Here is a 6,680-nt window from a genome sequence, read left to right as displayed (position 1 = left end):
CCATCTCAAAATAAGGCTGTTTTGCTTTCTTATCATTTGTGCATTCACTAGAGTAGCACTTTCAATTTCCTTCAAGAACTTTTCCTTTGCATTCACACCTTGACTAACTGTTTGATGCAAGGACCTTGAACGAGAATATTAGGAAAAATTACATGCCAACGAACTGGACAACCCAGAAGAAATGGATAAATTCCTAGAAACATATATCCTACCAAAAATTAAGCAAGAAGAAATAGAAAATTTGAACACACTGATTATCAGCAATGAAATTGAATCAATAATCAAAAAACCCCCAACAAACAAAAAGTCCAGAAGCAGACAGCTTCACAGGTAAATTCTACCAAACATTTAAAGAGTTAATGCCTATTCTCAAACTATTCCAAAAAACAGAAGGAAAACTTCCGAATTTACTCCATAAGGCTGGTATCATACTGATACCAAAACCAGACAAAGACACCATAAAAAGAGAGAGAGAGAGAGAGAGAGACAGAGAGAGAGAATTACAGACAATATCTCTGATGAACATAGATGCAAAAATCCTCAACAAAATACCAAGAAAGCGAATCCAACAATACATTAAAAAATCATTCACCACAATCAAGTGGGAGTTATCCTTGGGATGCAAGGGCATTTTTTGTTTTGCTTTGTTTTACAAGGGTGGTTTAATATTCACAAATCAATGAGTATGGGGGCACCTGGGTAGCTCAGTTGGTTAAATGCCCAGCTCTTAGTTCTAGCTAAGGTCATGATTTCAGGGCTTTGTGGGTTCGAGCCCCACTTGGGCTCCGTGCTGACAGTGCAGAGCCTGCTTGGGAGTCTCGCTCTCCCTTCCTCTCTGCCCCTCCTCCACTTGCATGGTCTCTGTCTCTCTCAAATAAATATATAAACTAAAACAAACAAATCAATGAGTACGATGCATCACATCAATAAGAGAAAGGATAAAACCATGTGATTATTTCAATAAATGTGGAATAAGCATTTGACAAAGTACAACATCCATTCATGATAAAAACCCACAACAAAGTTAGATCCAGAGGGAACATAACTCAACATAATAAAGTCCATATATGAAAAATCCATAGCAAACATCACACTCAATGGGGAAAAACTGAGAGGTTTTCCCCCTAAGTTCAGGAACAAGACAAGGATGTACACTCTCACAACTTTTATTCAACATAGTACTGGAATCCTAGCCACAGCAATTAGACAACAAGAAGAAGAAGTAAAAGACATTCAAATTGGTATGGAAGAAGGAAAACTTTCACTATTTGCAGATGACATATTATATATAGAAAACCTCCACCCCAAAACTATTAGAACTGATAAATGAATTCAGTAAAGTTGCAGGATACAAAATCAATGTGAAAAAATTTGTTGCATTCCTATACACTAATAATGAAGCAGCAGAAAATGAAATTGAGAAAACAATTCCATTTAGAATTGCACCCAAAATAATAAAATAATCTAAGAATAAACTTAACCAAAGTGAAAAACCTGTACTCTGAAAACTATAAAACAATGATGAAAGAAATTCAAGATGACACAAAGAAATGAAAAGACATTCCATGCTTATGGATTGGAAGAATAAATATTGTTAAAATATCTATACTACCCAAAGCAATCTACAGATTTAGTGCAATCCCTATCAAAATACCAACAGCATTTTTCACAGAACTAGAACAAACAATCCTAAAATTTGTATGGAACCAAAGAAGAACCCAAAAGGCTAAAGCAATCTTGAAAAAGAAAAACAAAACTGGAGGTATCACTACTCCAGACTTCAACTTATATTACAAAGCTGTAGTAATCAAAACAGTATGGTATTGGCTGGCATGAAAATATACACATACATCAATGGAATAGAATAGAAAACCCAGAAATGAACCACAATTATATGGTCAATTAACCTTCGACAAAGGAGAAAAGACTATACAATGGGAACAAGGAGGCAGTATGGAGATTTCAGAGAAAGCGGATGCTAACTTGAGGATTAGTGGCATGTCACTCACAGATGATGGTTTAAGTGTGACCATTTTGATTGATTAAGGGGAGTTTAATGTGAGAAAAGAATTTGGGTCAAGAATGAAACCTTTAAACATTTAATTACCAGGAAGAATGTGCTAGAAAGGAGACAAAATGCTGGGTAGGCATCTGGGGTGACATGAGAAAAGGAGGTGGCAATGACCAAAGAAGAAAAACAATGAGATATTGTGAGATTTAGTGGTCAAGTGTCTAATGTTTCTGAGCCAAGATAAAGAGAAAAAAATGTTCATTTAATTTAGTGAAATGTTGGCACTGGCGATTTTTCAAGGGCTTTATAGAGTGATGGGGCAAACAAGATTATAATGGGTTGAGAAGTGAATGAGACTTGAGCAATTGGAGGGAGCAAGCAAACTCCTCAAGACAGAACTTTGGTTCTGATGTTAAGGAGAGGATGGGGTGGGAGCTGGAAGGGGATTGCTTCACTTGCATTTTAAGATAGGAAGTAATTGAGCATGTTCAAATGTTAATAGAATCACACTGAAGGGGAATGGTTGAATAGAAAAAAGAGAAAAGCCTTAATGCATAGTGTGGGATTCCTGAGAAGTAGTAAGAAATAGAATTTAAGACAATAGGACTGCCATGGTTATGAGGAAAGATATCTTCTTAAATGGAGCACAAAGGAGTGGATGAGTTATATATGTGGATTTCTAAGCTGGAAGTGAGCTGAGCAGTTCCTCCTCCCATATAGTTCTCTTTGCAATCTCTCCCCACCGAAATAGGAAAAGACATCTACTAAGAATGAGGAAGTGGGGGTTGAGGGTTTGCAAAAAAATTACGTCTAAATAGGTAAAGAAAGTCTGAAGTTGGAGATACTGAATCTAGAGATACTAAACCTAATTTTTTGTGTGCTCCATCCAACACTCTGATACAGTCCCAAAACAGTGGGGTCTAACAAAAGTATCATGTACATCTATCATTGTACTTACTTTTTATCTGGTTATGACTGTCTCTCTCCCCATAAACCCTGAACAAGTGCTACATTTTAATTGGCTTTGTATCTCTAGCTCCTGATTTAAGGCCTAATCCAATGTGGGCTCCCAGATATTTGTCAAATATAAAAATGAATAAAGCTTCTGCCTTTATTTGAAGTAAAACTTGAAGGAAATTTTCCCTAGCTGCTATGAGTACCTATTATTTATTTACCTAGAATATTCTAAGTGCTTTACATACATTAACTCCTTCAGGCTATAAAATAACCCACTGAGGTAGGCATTAGGATTACTTTCCATTTTTCAGATGACTAGGAACATAGAGATAAGTTTGCAAGGTCCCACAAAAATTCAGAGGCAGAGCTGGGATTTGAAGCCAGATTATCAAATGTGCCAAGGTCTGAATTTGTACCAAAGGCCTCTACAATAGCAGTAAAAAACCGAGTAAAAACCAGGGATTATCAGACTTGTTTAGATTAAGATTGGGATTAGACAAAATTGAGGGAGTTCCTTGTGCTTGCTCCTAATTATTTCTAGCAACCAAAATTTGTGTAATTGCTATTCAGGCAGAAGAAAGCCTATGTAATTATTTTAATCAATGAGCAGCGCAACAACCAAAAAAGCATTTTAATAATTTTGTACTACAGATCGACTAAGATAGCAATCACTTACCTTTATGATTTGGATAGTTTCTTTGTAAAACACCTACTGATATGATGCAAAGTTATTTCAACAAAATACATGTTTAAAAACATTAATTGCATCAATAGTATTAGATAGTAGGTTGCCTCTGCTTCATAGTATGTAAAACTGTTATTTGAAAACCCCATGAAGATCCATTTCACTATCTTATGAGTGTCAGATATCCAGATCTGATATTGGGTATAACATCAAAAATGAAGAAAAGGAAATTTTAAAATGACCATTCATCTGGCAAGGGATGAAATATCTTTCCTTCTGATAGGAAGCATTCTAAACCTCTGGTGCAATGAGGCAAATTTTTAAATTCCAATCAAAGACTGATTTTTAGAAGTAGTCCCTACAATCAGTTTATCAGAGAGGATGCATCATTATTACTGCAAACCTTTATTGAGTCCCCATAGAACTCATGACACTTTCATGGGGTTTACAGAGCTTTGTTTATATGCAGACCTCCCCCTTAAGAAACGTACAATCTAGTGGAAAGAAAGATGGAGAAATGCAGATGTGATAAGAGCAATGACTGATAGTCTCTACAGACTGAAAAATCACCATAAATGTAAGGCACATAACTGCAAAATAAGTTGATGGAGATGGCAAGGGTAGTAGATGGTACTGGACATACTTGGCTTCCTGAAGAAGACAGAGATCTGGAAAATTCAAGATACAAAGAGTGGAGTTGAGAAAAACCAGGATGCAAACAAGACACTTCCTACCTGCTGCCTCTCTGCAGCTGGGCAGAATTGCAAAATGAGGGATATGGGGATAGAGAGAACAGGAAAACAGACTTTTCAGTTCTCTTAGCACTTCTGAGCACTAGTTGACTCAGACTGGAATGAAGTTACTAAATCTAAGTACCTTAACAGCTGTCCTAACCATTTTAAATAGGTTCAAAGTGGGGGGAAAGGACGTAAAAACCAGTTCCAGTGCGCCTGGGTGGCTCAGATTGTTGAGCGTCTCTGACTCTTGGTTTTGGTTCAGGTCATGATCTCGCCGTTCATGGGTTTGAGCCCCACGATGAGCTCCACACTGACAGTGTGGAGCCTGCTTGGGATTCTCTCCCTTTCTCTCTGACCCTTTTTCACATTCTTTCTCAAAAAATAATAAAAACCAGTTTTTCTGCACCAGTTATATAGTGACAAGGGTGACTGCACTGGGAGCTACTTGATTTGAGGCAGAGTGTTAACTGTTTATGGAGGAGCACAGTGGCAAGTACAAAGGGAACTGGAGGTAGAAAATACCTACAATAGGTAAGTTTTGTGTTAATGAGTTGAACAGGGGGATGACTTGTAAAAAACAAGAGAAGTGTGGTAATACAGCAAGTCAAAATAAGCCTATATTGATTCCTTCCCAATCCCACAATTATGAGCCAAGATGGGGAGGGTTTGTTTTTGTTTTTGTTTTTTAAAGAAAAATCCTCCTGAGTCCAAGAGTTGGATATTTAGCATTGATAGTACGTCAAAAGAGCAAAAAGGTAACTATGTACAAAGGGTGGGGGAAAGATGGCTCACAAGGCTCAGAAACAGAGGAATGGAATGGAGAAGACAGGATGCTGAATTAATTATCTGGAGGGCAGGGCAGGTAACTGGAGATTAACAGCATCACAAAAAGGATACAGATTTAAGCAGACTATTAGACATTTTTAACAGTTGTTTGGAGAAAAAATAGATGGGAAATCTCAGATAAAGTTAGAGAGTAACAAAGAATCCATCAGCTACACAAAACAGAAGTTAAGACATGGGCAGGGAAAGTAAGATTCATGCTTTGAAGAATAACAGAAAGAAAAACTAAAGTGGAAAATGTTGTAAAAAATGTCTTCATAAAGAATAAAACTGGAAGAATTGATAGTCTGGAAAAGCTAAATAACCTGGAATAAGGACCATATTTAGAACTGAAGGATAAAAAATTCATGGAGAGAAGGGAGAAACTGGGGTAAAAATACAAGCAATGATAAGGGACTAGTGCAGTCCTCTGGTGAGAGGCAGATCAGAAAGAATTTGTAGGGCAGTAATTTTCACATTCTGCTGCCCTTATTCATGTTAGCAGCTGTCAGTTTTATAAACAGTACAACTTAACATGGACATTCTGAACCAAATTTGTCACCTAAGGGGCCTGAATTTAAAGGGAGTATTAAAAATTAATGGAAATGCTAGGTTAGGTCTTAGGGAAAAAATACTAAATCTATCTTCTCTGTCATTGTTGATACTTGACACAATAGTCAGCCCACAGTTGCTTCTTGTCACACTGGAATACAGACTTGACAAATCTGTTTTTCATCTTCCTTCAATTTAGGAATTTGGATTTTAAGGCTGTCAACGTGCACCTTAATTTTGCTTAAAGGCATCTAAACTTTTATTACTGTACTTATATTAAAAAACATTTTATTAATGTGTTTGAAAAAACGTTTGTAGGTAAACTTTTAAATTTTTTAAAGTATGGGTCTTTTATGTAAAAAAATTTTCCTAATGTTTATTTATTCTTGAGAGACAGAGCTCAAGTGGGGTAGGGGCAGAGACAGAGGGAGACAGAATCTGAAGGAGGCTCCAGGTTCTGAGCTGTCAGCACAGAGCCAGATGCAGGGTTCAAACCCATGACCTGAGCAGAAGTCAGACACTCAACCGACTGAGCCACCCAGGCACTCCTCTTTTATTGCTAAGTAATCTCTACACCCAATATGGGGCCTGAACTCATGACCTCAAGATCCAGAGCTGTATACTCCACCAACTGAGCCAGTTAGGTGGTCCAATGTGTTTATTAAAAGGAAGTTTTCTCCTTTAAATGTTCAAAATGTCAAGTTGGCTAGGTATGGATTTGCTAGTTTGGGAATACTGAAACATCTGGGCAAATTTTTCTTTCCTAGTCAGTATTAGATTACTGGCTGATATTTCATGGATTTTGCCAATTAGTAAAATAATCAAGAAGAGGTACAAAAATTTACCAGATTCCCTGACCTTCAAAATAGTCAATTCAACCTTTATACCTATGATGTTAACTTTTATACTTAGGTGA

Source organism: Panthera pardus, unplaced genomic scaffold (assembly GCF_024362965.1).
Source record: "Panthera pardus isolate Hobbes unplaced genomic scaffold, ASM2436296v1 HiC_scaffold_16, whole genome shotgun sequence".
Classification (NCBI taxonomy): Eukaryota; Metazoa; Chordata; class Mammalia; order Carnivora; family Felidae; genus Panthera; species Panthera pardus.
This window is presented reverse-complemented; position numbering follows the sequence as displayed.